This window comes from Martes martes (genome assembly GCF_963455335.1).
Source record: "Martes martes genome assembly, chromosome: 1".
NCBI lineage: Eukaryota > Metazoa > Chordata > Mammalia > Carnivora > Mustelidae > Martes > Martes martes.
In genome coordinates, this window is record NC_137888.1 from 87,786,058 (window position 1) to 87,801,495 (window position 15,438).

The window sequence follows — 15,438 nt, forward strand, 5'->3', positions numbered from 1 at the left end:
CCTTTCATCTCTTACTACAGTCTTTGGCTTCAAATCTAATTTGCCTGATATGAGGATTGCTACCCATCTTTCTTTTCATGACTACCAGAATGATAAATGTCTCTCCACACCCTCACTTTCAATCTGATTGTGACTTTAGGTCTAAAATGAGTCTCTTGTGGACAGCATCTGAATAGATCTTGCTTTTTTTTTTTTTTTAAGAGATTTTATTTATTTATTTGATCAAGAGAGAAAGACAGGCAGGGAGGGAATACAAGCAGGGGGAGTGGGAGAGGGAGAAGCAGACTCCCCGCTAAGCAAGGAGCCCAATGTGGGGCTGGATCTCAAGATCCTGGGACCATGACCTGAGCCAAAAGCAGCTGCTTAACGACTGAGTCACCCAGGTGCCCCAGGATCTTACTTTTTTTAATCCAATCTGATACTCTGTGTCTTTTGATTGGAGCATTTAGCACATTTACATTTGGAATAACTATTGAAAGATGTGAATTTAGTGCCATTGTATTACCTGTAAAATCCCTGTTTCTGTAGATTTTCTCTGTTTCTTTCTGGTGTATGTTACTTTTGTGCTCTCTCTTCACTTAGAGGAACCCCTTTAATATTTCTGACAGGGCTGGTTTAGTGATCACAAATTCTTTTAGTTTCTATCTGTCCTGGAAGCTCTTTATCTGTCCTTCAATTCTGAATGACAGCCTTGCTGAATGAAGTATTCTTGGCTGCATTTAGCAGCCTGAATATATATCATCTTTCTCATTTAGTACCCTGAATATATATCATGCCAGTCCTTTCTGACTTGTCAGGTTACTGTGAATAAGTATTCTGCCAGTTTCATGTTCCCTCCCTTGTAGTTTAAGGACCTCTTTTTCTCAACTGCTTTCACAATTTTCTCTTTATCTCTGAAATTTGCAAATTTCAATATTATATGTTGGGGTGTTGGTCTATTTTTTATTGATGTTGGGGGTGGTTCTCTCTACCTCTTGAACTTGAATACCTATTTCATTTCCCAGATCAGGGAAGTTCTCAGCTATGATATGCTCAAATATACATTCTGTCCCTCTCTCTTTCTTCTTCCTCTGGGATCCCAATAATTCTAATATTGTTTTGCTTTATGATACGCTTTTTGAAGCCTCCCCTCATGGTCCATTAGTTGTTTTTTCTCTTTTTGTCAGCTTCCTTCCTTTCCATCAACTTGTCTTCTATGTCACTGACTCTGCCTTGTTTACTGTAGCTGCTAGATCATCCAATTTAGACTGCAATTTAGAGCATTTTTAATTTCAACCTGATTAGATTTTATTTATACACTAAGAGTTCTCTAGTGTTTTTTATGCTTTTATCAAGTCAAGCTAATAATTTTATAATCATTATCCTGAATTGCACCTCTGACATTTTACTTATATCCATGTTGATTAGATCTGGGGCAGAGTATACCTCTGGTTCTTTCTTTTGTTGTGAATTCCTACTTAGAGTCATTTTGAAGAATGGATGAAGGAGAGATCAAATCAAAAATATCAATTATGACCCAAACAAAATACACACTGGGCAAATCTGAAGAGGTCAGAAACCAAAAAAGAAAAAAAAAGAAAAGAAAAGAGCAGGGGTGGGAACAAGAGAATATAATCTCCCAGGTGGACAAAATAGGATGATCCACTTGATCTTGGGTATATGTTAGAAGACACTAAATCTCAAAATTGTAAAGAAAGCAAAACTTTATAAATATATATATATATATATGCACATACACATATATGTATATGCACATACACATATGTGTGTGTGTGTGTGTGTGTGTGTGTATCTGCTCTTCTTATGTTCTTGTGAATCTCCTTCCTTCCCTTTGAAGTGCACTCTCCCTTTCCCTAGCTCAGGTTATTATATAAACCACAATTGCCTGACTATCTTTGACTCTTACATTTTTATGGGGCTCCTGTATGTAAGAAATTAAATGTTTCTCTCTTGTTAATCAGGCTTATGTCAATTTAATTATTAGAACAGTCAAAGAACCCAGAAAGGAAAATATTTTGCCCTTATAATATCTAGTTGTGAATCCTACTTGTAATATGACACAGGATAGCTAGTAGCCTTTTGTTTTTACTTCTTAATGATGAAAGATCAAATAATGATCAAAAACAAATGAACAGAACAATATGTAAGAAAAAGAGTAAAGACAAATTATCAGAAAAAAATATAAGAAAAAAAATTTAGCAAAGAACTTTAAAATCACTTTAATAAATATACTCAAAATATGGAAATGATACAGTATTTTTAAATTGAGATTTTTGTGCTATAAAAAGCAAGTATAAAACTCTACAAGGATCTTGGAGATTCAAAATTAGACAAGGAAGAAAAGTCTTTAAAGTTTGGGGAAAATATTTAAAATTTAGAAGCATATAACCAGGTAAAGTGTTGAAAAGTTATAAAATAAAACCATTATTAAACATATGAGTTCTCAGAATAATTCCCTTCTTTATATCCTTTCTGAGGCAATTGCTAAAAGCTCTGTCTTTAGCTGAATGAAGAAGTATACAGAAAAGTTGGAAGGCATGAGATCCAGAAAACAACAACCCTCACTGGGAGAATATAAAGTTTCTGTAATGGGAGGGGAAGATAAAGTTCCAGAAGTGTCTTGATATGTACCCCCCCACCAAAAATGTATCTTTTTTTAAAAAGAATAAAAATGTAGTATTTAATGAAAAATGTAAAAGTCAGGAGAAGCAAATGTCTTAGAAGAAATTCATAATTCAAATATAAAGCTAATTATAATGTAGCCTTACTATAAAAATTAAAAAGTGAAAAATATTAAAAAAAGGAGAGAGAGAAAGAGAATATTTGGTCTTGAATCTAGAAAAAAATTCTCCTTCAAGTCCCCCAGAAATCTAGATAAATTATCCATAGAGGAAAAATAAAACCTTAGAACCCTACTTGACCAATAGTGAAAAATAGTAACATAATCACAACAAGATAACTGTCATTTATTTCTCTTTCAACATTTAGAATTAACCCAGGGGAAAAGTACAGAAAACTTGGTAGTAAGAGAGAGAATAATAACAGCAATAATTTAGCTAATAGAAGGTAAACCATAGACAATTATGCAAAGGTAGTAGAAAATGCTGGAAGTATGTGGATATTAGTATGTGGATTCTAATAGCATCACCTCACATAATAGTTTCTTGAAAGACCATGAAATATTACTGTACTGTTAATAATTTCTAATTGAAAAATTAAAAATATTACCAGTGTCAAACACTGAGAGACACAAAGGGTAGTACAGTTCCACCTTCTAAGGCACAGCCTTTAGATATAGACCAGCACGAAAGTTAAAGCACATCTTGAAAGTACTGTCCCTTAATTACCATAAACTGAATCTCCAACACACTTTCTGCTTCTAGGATAACCAAAATTACCCTAAATAATCACCACTTTTCAAAATCTGAATTTTCCTTTTCTTTGCCAGAGTCACTACCTATGCTCATTTTAAATACATCTCAAATGCAAGGATACATCCCTCCCTGTTGATATGCTGAGCCTGTGATGGCAAATGTTTATTCAGATTCTCAAATGTAAGCTCAGATTCATTTTGAAATCACCATGTGGAATAGAAATCATTTAAGTATTGATGGTCTCATTTGTCTCAGCTTTCAAACAGATTAAATAGTTCATAAAAGATTCAATAATAATGATACTTCAAATTTTAAGATATAATGTCAAGGGTCCTTAGAAATTCCCAGGATGACAGAAAATAACTGAATTCAAAAGTACCAAGATTATCTTGCTATGTCGTGTTTTGTTCTGAACAGTTCTGTCATCTGGGCTGAAAAGAAATGGGGCATTGGGATAGTCCAAGGAGATTTTGCTACCTGTTGTCATTTTTCATTTTCAAGAGCTCAGTATATTATTTTCTTACTCACTGGAATTTACAAAGCATCACTTTTCAAAATATCTCTATGGGTTCAAGAATAAACATAGAGAAGATATTATATTTATAAAACTTATGTTAGACAAAGCTAAGTATAGATATGTAAAGGTTTTTTTTCATAATGAATTTTAACACACACACATACAGAGATACATGTCTCTAGAGCCTTCCAATATCTGTTATAAACATTTCCTATTGTGAATAATTCAGCCTATAGTAAAAGAGAAGGGGGATTAAAATATCTGATTGATGTTATTTTTTTAAAATAAGACTGGAGGATTAAGAATTTACTCTGGCCTGAAATTATCATTTAAAAAGCATTGGGGCACCTGGGTGGCTCAGGGGTTTAAGCCTCTGCCTTCAGCTGGGGTCATGATCTCAGGGTCCTGGGATCGAGCCCCGCATTGGGCTCTCTGCTCAGCAGGAGCCTGCTTCCCCCTCTCTCTGTCTGCCTCTCTGCCTAGCTCTGATTTCTCTCTGTCAAATAAACAAAATCTTTAAAAAAAAAAAAAAAAAGCATCAAAACTCATAGAACTGAACAACACAAAGAATAAGTCTTAATATAAATTTTGAGTTTTTGTTAATAATAATGTTCATTATTGGTTCAACAAATGTAACATATGCAACACAATAATTCAGGATGTTAATAATAAGAAAATATGTGCAGGGAGGAGATGAGATACATGGGAATGCTTTGTACTTTCTGCTTGATTTTTCTGTAATCCAAAAGCTTCTCTTAACAAATTATTTTTTTTCAGATCGGAGAAATGATTTTCTAAAAAAAAAAAATCACACTAATAATTAGCTTTGGCTTTATTCTTATTAGCTGATATTAATTCTGCATTTTCTAAGCCATTCATATAAATTTAAACAAACGTCTTATTTTAGAGTAGGAAATATGATATTCAGACCATTTAGTGTCCCAAAGTTATACAGCTTACAGATAAAAGAGGAAAAACTGAACCGAGTCTTATTTGCTTATTCGACATAAAGATGATCATTTACGATTAAGAATAGTTTAAGGAGAGGCGCCTGGGTGGCTCGGTGGGTTAAAGCCTCTGCCTTCGGCTCAGGTCATGGTCCCAGAGTCCTGGGATCGAGCCCTGCATTGGGCTCTTTGCTCAGTGGGGAGCCTTCTTCCCCCACTTTCTCTCTCTGCCTGCCTCTCTGCCTACTTGTCATCTCTGTCTGTCAAATAAATAAATAAAATCTTAAGAAAAAAAAAAAGAATAGTTTAAGGAAATAAAGTCATGCACCATACTCAAATTGAGAAGTCACAGACTCCTACTGGGAATGAGAACCTACAAAAAGAGAGAATAGAAATTTCATAACAAAGATTCAGTAGTTACTTACCTGATTATAATTAGCTTACCCTGTTTTTCTTCCTTCCAATCTACTATGTAATGCCAATAGATTTTTTGTACCTAAGTCACAAAGTTTATTATTCATTTGAATAATCTTTTTTTTTTAAGATTTTATTTATTTATTTATTTATTTATTTATTTGACAGAGAGATAGAGAGCACATGTAGGAAGAATGGCAGGCAGAGGGAGAGGAAGAATCAGATTCCCCTCTGAGAAGGGAGCTGGATGGGGACTCGATCTCAGTACCTTTATGATCATGAGCTGAGCCAAAGGCAGCTGCTCAACCTACTGAGCTACCCAGGCATCCCTATTCAGTTGAATAATGTTAATCATTAGGTGGTTTTTATTTATTTTTTAAACAATGTATTCCATCATAAATAGTTGAGCCAAAGGGGCAACTGAATCTGAATATGCATATGTTCCTCTCAGACGTGGAGATCTCCAGTCAGCCAGACTTGAGGAAGACACTGGAATTAGGAATTGGAAAGTCCTCCCCATCTACTTTCTGTTTCTCTCTACAGACTTGCCTTCTCTGTCTCCCTGAATTAATAGATAAATATGACTATCCCATAGCTCCTAGGGTTCTTCACTGTCCCTCACAATTCTTCCATTAGCCACAAACTCTATTTGAAAATTCTCATCAAAAATTTCAGAAAGAATAATTCTGACTGGTTTAGTTTTGAAGTGAGTATAATCCCAACTCCTAAATCCATTAGGCATGCTCAGAGTTGGTGGTTAGGAATGGGTTATAAAAATTTAGCATGGTTAAGGGATAGACCCCCTGTGGATTAGGTGTCAGTTTCCTGAAAAGGAATTATTAATATTGGTTTGCATCAATGTTTACCATCTGTCACTTTACTAGGTAACAGAGATACAATGATTAATTAAATTCACTTTTAGATTTTAAGGAACTCAACATATGACTGGAGTAATAGGCATGCATGTTATTAAAATACTATGTATTAAAGTCGTGGATATATAGGGATTCTCTGCTTAGAAATATTTGATGATTTCAAACTTTCTAATAGTTTTAACTTCTTTGAATACTTTAAGGTATATAATTCACCTTTTTTAATCTCTTTTCCAATCAGACAAAATATGATACAGAGTAAATGTGACTATGACTCTATATATTGCTCACTTAATTATATATTCCCTTTGTAACAATTTCACTTTTAATGACTTTATAAACTAATAAGACTTTAATGACTTTATAAACTAATAAGAGTAGTAACTGCATCTTACAATTCTTTATTAACACTCAACACATATTTAAACACTTGGTGTGTGTGTGTACTTGTGTGTAAACTTAATTGAATGGTTCTGAGGACAAGTTCAGGTGCTGCCTATTTACTTGGTAACTTTACCAGCAATACATCTATACTGATAAATATTAATATATGAATTGTATCTTCTGTTTCTGGCCTGGTAAAAATTAAAGTCATCCTTTTCACTTTGTGTTAAGTAATTAACTGGAAAGAATCCTTCATGTTTTATTGGTATGTGTTTTAGTTAATAAAAATATGTAACGTAATGGCTTGGTCTACTAGAATATCTGCCAATAATCCATTGCCTTAGGGTGTCCATTAAAAAGAATAAGCCTGATGATGAGCTGATGACTGGAAAGATAACTAAACTTATTTATTATGTAAAATCTGGAAAGTTTGTCCAATATGAGTAGGATATTGCCAATTAAATATTATACAATGGGTTTTATTTTATTTCAATAATATATTCTCTCTCAGCCCCCCAAATAATTCCTCACTGATAAAAAGTGTTCAGTATGTTATAGCAGTTGTTTTAATATACTTAAGTAGTAATTCTTGTACTTGAAATACATGTGAACTTGCTGTTCATGTGCAGAGAGAACAATGGAAAGCTAATTAAAAAAACGAAAATATTTATTTATTTTTTTTATTTTTATTATTTTTTTTTAAGATTTTATTTATTTATTTGACAGATCACAAGTAGGCAGAGAGGCAGGCAGAGAGAGAAGGAAGGAAGCAGGCTCCCTGCTGAGCAGAGAACCCGATGCGGGGCTTGATCCCAGGACGCCGGGATCATGACCTGAGCCGAAGGCAACGGCTTTAACCCACTGAGCCACCCAGGCGCCCCAAAAAAACGAAAATATTTATGTCTAAAACTAATATGTAAATTTTTTCAAAAAGTTGCATTGTATTGAGTATCAACACTTACTTATTATTGAAAAAGACTTTCTAACTCCCAATGTGTATTATTTATTTTCTGTGAAGAAATTTTTTATATGTTCAATTAAAATGATTCCTGCTCTATTTCTTGTAGTTGGCTTGATCTTATCTCAAAAAGGTGAAGGTGTGACATACTAATAGCATTGCATTGCTTTAAGAAAACATGTGTGCATTGGTAAACCATTTTATTCATAATTTATAAACTCACAAAGCATTTTGTATTTGTCACTGAAGAAAATGGGCTCTTGGGGATCATGTTACTTCATAATTGGGACATGAATTGTATCAAGAGGAATGACTGTTCAAGATACTTAGAAATGAGGGGCGCCTGGGTGGCTCAGTGGGTTAAAGCCTCTGCCTTCAGCTCAGGTCATGATCTCAGGGTCCTGGGATCGAGCCCCACACCGGGCTCTCTGCTCAGCAGGGAGCCTGCTTCCGCCTATCTCTCTGCCTGCCTCTCTGCCTACTTGTGATCTTTGTCTGTCAAATAAACAAATAAAATCTTAAAAAAAAATACTTAGAAATGAGAGAAGTTTAATGATATTGTGGGCAAAATATCTGAGGTTTTACTTTCTAGCCAGGTTGGCGGAACCATATAACTGCTTTAAAACACACATAGAAAGTTAACCAATTAATGAAAATAATGCAATGCTGAGACTTCGTGTTGTTAATAACGAGTCACTGGTATTAGTTTTATTAAATACCAGCTCTGCCATTTTTAAAAAATTAGAAATACTTGAGAATGTGCACACACATACATCTTCAGTAGCAAACATGAAAATTCCCTGGATTAGACTGTGAATATATATAAATATATATATATATAATTATATAAATATATATTATAAATATATATAAATATATATGTAATATATATTTATATATATTTATAATATATATTTATATATATGTAATATATATTTATATATATTTATAATATATATTTATATATATTTACATATATATTTATATATGTAAATATATATAAATATATATATATATTTAACAATATATATATTTTAAAAAAAATCACAAAGGAAAACGTAAAATTACTTAATTTTTTTAAAAAGATTATTTATTTATTTGACAGACAGAGATCACAAGTAGGCAGAGAGGCAGACAGAGAGAGAGGAGGAAGCAGGCTCCCTGCTGAGCAGAGAGCCTGACGCGGGACTCTATCCCAGGACCCTGGGATCATGACCTGAGCCGAAGGCAGAGGCTTTAACCCACTGAGCCACCCAGGTGCCCCCATAAAATTACTTAATTTAAGACATATGCAGTGAAACCAATGGGAAAGTAGTAATAAAAATACATATGTAGAAAAAAAGGTAAATTCTTTTGAAAATAGATGCAAACCAAACCAAAACAAAATAAAATAAAACAAACAAACAAACAAAAAAATCACACAACCTTTTCCTTGAAATAATGAGAATTTCCTAAGGAATGTTATTATATAGAAACTCTTATTTTTCTAAGAGGAAGAAACTAGAACATTATTTTTATTGAACTGAAGAGAAAAAAAATCATAAACTCTTTCTCTTTAGCTGGGAAAAATACTTTTTAGATGGATTTCCATTTTGTCTCAGTAACATTTTTAGTTTTGACATATATTTATTTCTTTAATATATGGGCTCTACAATCATTATCTCAGAGCTCTTTCACCTCCCTTGTATATTTTATTAAAGGCATTTTTGGAAATAATTAATGCTTTAATCTATATGCCATTATATCATCTTCATGGAAGTGTTCATGGGATAGAAATCGAAGGTTAAATCTTTCTCGATATAAGAATTAATTTCCCCTCAAAAGAAATAGACTTATAATGAACGGGAGAAAAGCAATTTAGGATATAATGTTAATGCACAATTACTTCATAAAGTAACAAAAGAGAAGAAAACTAAAATTATAGGACGGTTGGCATGTAAATGGATCCCATGAAAGTGAAAAACTGATTATGAGCTAAGTATGATCTTCTGAAATCAGGGGGAAAAATTACCTTCTCTATCCTGAACTAGAAATTGCAACATGAACTGTCACCTCCATGTCTATTTCTGCTTTGGAATAATTTTTTCAATTCACCCATTTGACCTGTGAAAGTACAAGTAAAATACCTACTAGAGCTTTTTGTGCTACCTAAACTGAGAGTAAGAACTCCCATGTGAATACTACTAAGTGAGTTCTCTTTTGCATTGGTGCAAAACTCAGCAGCATGATAAAACTAACAGTGAAAATTAGAGCATTTTGGAGTTTCCACAGGCTCATTTATTTAATACATTGTAGTTACTTGTGGTATAAACTTTGATTTAATGCAGTCTGGAGAAGCCTTATCACCTCATAAATGGTTAACTATTAGATATGACCACACCACTTGCTTATAGATCTGAATAAAATGTTGACCGTTTCTGCCAGCCATATCATTAAAGTCAATAGTAGTTCATCATTTATGCCTTTACCTGACAGGGTTATTACAGTATCACTATTAATATATAGCCATTACTTGGGAAATATCTTTATAGAAAGCTATCAATCAATGAATTTTAATCTAATGCACACACTTTATAGATAAACCTCAGCACCAAAATGAAGCTGCTTCAAGTAAAACAGAGAGGTAATCTTGTCATATGTACTCTTCTTCAGAACAGGTTTTCTGGCTTTGTTCACAAAGCCAGAAAACCTGTTTTTACTGCGGATTCCATGTACAGTTGATTAAAGCACTTTTTAAACTGGCGCTCCTGAAATTTCAAGAAGGAAGGTACACAGAATTTGAAACTATGAAATTGAGTCTTAACCCCGTTAGGTGGAGTCTGAACCTTCACAGAGGGAGAGCCCCTGCTTGGAGTCCTGCTCGCTTTCAACTATATTAGGCCACCTCTGAGAATATAGCCATGTGCTCGGCAGTGGAGTTGCATTTCTAGCAATCGTCTATTTGGGGTTAAATTCCCGTCAATGGCAGGTGGCAGCAGCATTCCTAGGCAATCTCTTATCGGGGGTGCAAAAGCAGGGCAGGTAGGATGCAGAGTACTGTAAGGACAGCAAAGGACAAATCGAGGCAGTGGAGTGAGTCGGTTTCACATTATTAAATAGCAGCAACAGACAGAATCCTTGAAGTCTGGAAGTATCACAGAAGGTGGACATTTTTGAACAAAAGTGTCATTTAGTTTCTCCTCAAAGTATTAAAACGTCCCTTGATTTTGCTCTATTTATTAATTAAGGGAAAACCAAGCCATTCTGAAAAGTAGAATGGCTCAAAATTGAACATTTCAGTCACATTGACATGCCTCACAGCCTCATTATGATTTCTAACTGGCAATACATCACCTGTAGACAATTTGAGATACTCTCGATCATTAGAGGCCAAAGGGAACATTTTTATTCTATCCATTTGTATATTCCATGTATTTCTTGGGCCATATATTGGCTCTACTTGGAATGCTGTCCTCCTTGAATCAGCATTTAAAATTTCAAACAGAAAGAATAAAGTTTCATGTTTTAGCTCTTAATAGTTCAGTTTTTATAAACAGGCACTTTACTATTTGTCTCCATATGATGATATTTGTGATCTGTTATGCTCTGGAAAATGTTGATGCTATTGTCTGTTTCTTATCACTCTGTTGAGCTTCTCTCTCTAAATTCCTGTATTCTTCCAAAATGTGTTCTTCTAACTTGATAAAATCACTGACTTTCTTGATCAATAGAGCATCCTCCAGAATAAGCCTACTCAGAAAATGTCTTCTTTCTCATTAGAGTGACGAACTGGCAGGTCCTAATTTATCCTAGTTTACTATTTTACTATTACAAGCACATTTTTGAGATCTACAGATACCTTATATTCTACAAGGTTCAAGTCACTTTAGATTTTTTTTTTTAAACAAATGGACATTGCATCCACAATGAACTTAGAAATTCTTTCATCTGACAAAGATTTATTACTAGGTGAAAGTCAAAATTCGGACTTATTTTTATCTTAGGATAAGGTTTCATCCCAGAAGACACACCAGCACCATGCAGGGTCCTCGATTGCTCAGTCAAAAATCTGCTATTCATTCTACAAAACAAAACTCCCAGCGGGAAAGAAGAGCATAGGTTTACGTCAAGGTCACTTACTTTCAGGGGCCACCTTTGTTTGTGTAAATTGGATTTTTGTTGTATATTTTTGACCAAATTTTGCAAACTTAAGAATGTCAAATTTTGTATAGAGCTTGCAGCATTTACTATAAAAAGCTGAACTGAAATCTCATTATATCTGAATTCAGAGAAATGCTTGTTTGCTCTCAGAGCCAGGTGACTCTGGAATTTTCTCAGAATTTATAATCTGCACAGTACAGAAATAATACAAGCATTGGACACCTTCCTGATATGCATACCCATATTTAAAGTTCAAGTAGAATCAAATGTTATCAGAGAGGTCCTCACAAATATTCTAATTTGAATTTTTCCTGTTGTATAAAACCTGAATACATCTTTTTCCAATTCCAATTCCAATACTGGATTATTTTCTAAGAATTGCCCAAGATTTGTTTATGAACGTGAACTATAAAACTGTAAGTTTAATATCACTCAAGTGTTTACTATGCTGTAAGAAAATTTCTAAGTGCTTGACATGCATTTTCTTACTTAATCATTATATCCCACCCTGAAGTAATCACTATGACGGCACTAATTTTTTACTGAGGAAACGGAGACACAGTGTGGTTATCATAACTTCTAAAACACACAGGAACGAAATGTGGTAGCCAAGATTTCAATTCCCATGTTACTGCTCTTAAATACTAAACTGATCTACATTGATTCTGGACAAAATTTTATCAATCTATCTATCTACCTACCTACCCATTTACCTATCTATTTATCTGAGAGTCACCAGAATATGGTGACTTCATACTCTGGGTCCAAGCTGGCAAGATTTGAATTGAATCACAGTATTGCTACTTAAAAGTTATCTATCATAAAATACTGAAATAAATTACCTAAACTCTATGCTTTAATTTCCTTACCCATGAAACAAGTTTAATAGTAGAGCTTAACTCATAGGATTATTGTGGGAATAAATGAGTTAATACATGTAAAAACTGCTTAAAAGACATGTGTGTACAAGGATAGCTATTTGCTGGTCTGTATATATTTATATACAAACACTTATATGAACACCTTATGTACATTCATAGATACACATAAGTATTGAAGTTAAATTAACATCTTCTGTGTCTTCATATCCAACACATTTTGTGAGTTAGGCTTAAATTCACTCTCTCCCCTGTGGTTGTAGCTTAGGAAATGTTTGTTTGTTATCTCTACAGAAAAAAAAAAAAAAATCCCAATATCTCTGACTCAAGTATTCTTGTTGGCACTAAAGAATAGTAGCAAATGTGTGTTGTCATTAAATTGCACTGGCCAGTGACCAAATCAAGTAGCATCTGTGGTTTGCCAGAACTAAATGTCTCACCTTAGAAGGTTCATCAGATTGATTTTCTTCTCATATATCTCTCTAAAAGGGAGATATGAGTTAGCAAAGTGATTCAGGATCTTCTGAATTTTCTGTGTCATCATGATGTAATGAAATAATTAGTGGAATTTTGTTTTTTTGACCCATGGGCAAACCCAAAACAATATTGCACAGTGGTAGTTCTCAGTGTCTTTCCCACCCTCAAGATAGTGACATGGAAAAGACATATTTCAGATCATATACGTCCACTGCTCTTTTTGTGTCCCTTCCTTTGATTGGTTCTAATCTGCATCTTTTCCCTGTAACAAATGTGATCATGCATAGGAGAACTTTCAGTGAATTCTGTAAGTCTAGCAAATTATTAAACCTACAGGTGGTTTTGGAAAAGTCCCGAATATGTAGTTTATGTCAGAAGTCTTAGATAGACTTGGCAGTCTGCAGGACTGTGCTCTTAATCTCAAGTTTGGCTAAAATTCTTTGTATTTTAGGTCTCTAGTCCCTCCAGAGGTATCCAGGGCCGATACCACATGGCCAACTGCCCCCACCATAGATCTCATTGCTAGCATAGATTATCTGCATCCTAAGATTCCCTAGTAAACAAAGACCTTTTTAGTATACAGGGCATGAAAGGGCTTAGAAGTCACCTCCCAGGAATTGATCAAGAACTTGATCAACTGATCAAGCACCAAAGTTTTCCTTGAGCAAGAATAGTTTTTTACTGCACATCTACTCACTAGCATTTGAAAATATAATTGTTTCTCCCTTTCTTGATGTTATGGTCTGTATTGGGCACTCCCCACAATTAGTATGTCAAAGCCCTAACCCCAAATGTGACTCTATTTGGAGGTATGGCTTTTAAAGAAGTAATTAGAGTGGAATAAGGTTATAAGGGTGGGGCCCTAATCCCATATGACTGATGTCATTATAAGAAGAGGAAGATACCCTAAGGATGAGTGAACACAGAAAAAATTTCCCATAAGGACACACCAAGAAGGTGACCAGCTACAAGCCAAGGAGAGATGTCTTTAAAGAAATTATCTTTGCCAGCCCTTCATCTTGAACTTCTAGCCTCAGAATTTACAGAAAATAAATTTCTGTTACTTAAGCCACCCAGTCTGGTATTTTCTTATGGAAACCCCAGTAAAGTAGTATACCTACCCAAAGACACAAAACCCTGAGAGAATAAATATTAAATATTACTTACTTTTTTAAGAAATAAAATTGAGTAGGGTCGCCTGGGTGGCTCAGTGGGTTAAAGCCTCTGCCTTCAGCTCGGGTCATGATCTCAGGGGCCTGGGATCGAGCCTCGCATCCGGCTCTCTGCTCAGCAGGGAGCCTACTTCCCTTCCTCTCTCTCTCTGCCTGCCTCTCTGCCTACTTGTGATCTCTGTCAAATAAATAAAATCTTTAAAAAAAAAAGAAATAAAATTGAGTAAATCTATATCTCATGACAGAAAAATAGGTACAAATATTATTATATAAACATGCTGAAACAAATATAATCTATCTACCCACAGGCAGCTCAGGATTTACTATAAGAATAAATGCTATCCAGTTCCAATTTTGACATATTTGTAAAGGATTCCTCCAGTTTTTTGTTTGTTTGTTTGTTTGTTTGTTTTTAGATTTTATTTATTTATTTGAGAGAGAGAGAGATCACAAGTAGGCAGAAAGGCAGGCAGAGAGAGGGGGAAGCAGACTCCCTGCTGAGCAGAGAGCCCAGTGTGGGGTTAAATCCCAGGACCCTGAGATCATGACCAGAGCTAAAGGCAGAGGCTTAACTCACTGAGCCACCCATGCACCCCAAGGATCCCTCTATTACATTTGTTTAACTTGTAAACTATGTTGTCATAAGATTGAAATTCTCTTTGCAGATCTGGTCATTACATTTCTGTTACATTATATATACATATTCCATTTTTAATTTTTTGTGTGCACTTTGATTTATTGAAATAGAAACTATCACATTTTCTTTATCCTATTCTTTAACATCACTTGCAAAACATTCAAAGTGCTATGCTTGTATCTCTGTTTTCTTATTGAGAGTTAATCATGTTTCTTGCACATAGTAACACCTATGAGAATATTTTGCTTTAGGTTAGAATTCACCTATACTATGAAGATTGGTGGTTTCTCGTTCCTCAAGTGGTTCTACTTCTCCTACTTTGAAATTTTATAGCATGATGAGTCAAATTTGTTCTTAAGAGTTAGGTAGAAAAATCAGCAATATTTAATGATAAAAGAATATTTAAATGTTCTGACATAAAATTGCACCTCCTACATAGGAGTCATTGGTCTTTTTTAAGTCCTATCTTCATTTTAACTTCATGGCTGATTCTGCTCCTGTGCCTGTTACCATAACAAAGGTATAAGGGGGAGGGAAGGAGTTTAACATAGAAATAAAAACAAATTAATTACTTTTCTGGTGAATGTTTTCAAAACTGCTTTTTTCTTAAAAGATTCTAATAACTAATATTCTTTACTGTATCAGAGAATTTCAGGTTAATTGTTAGG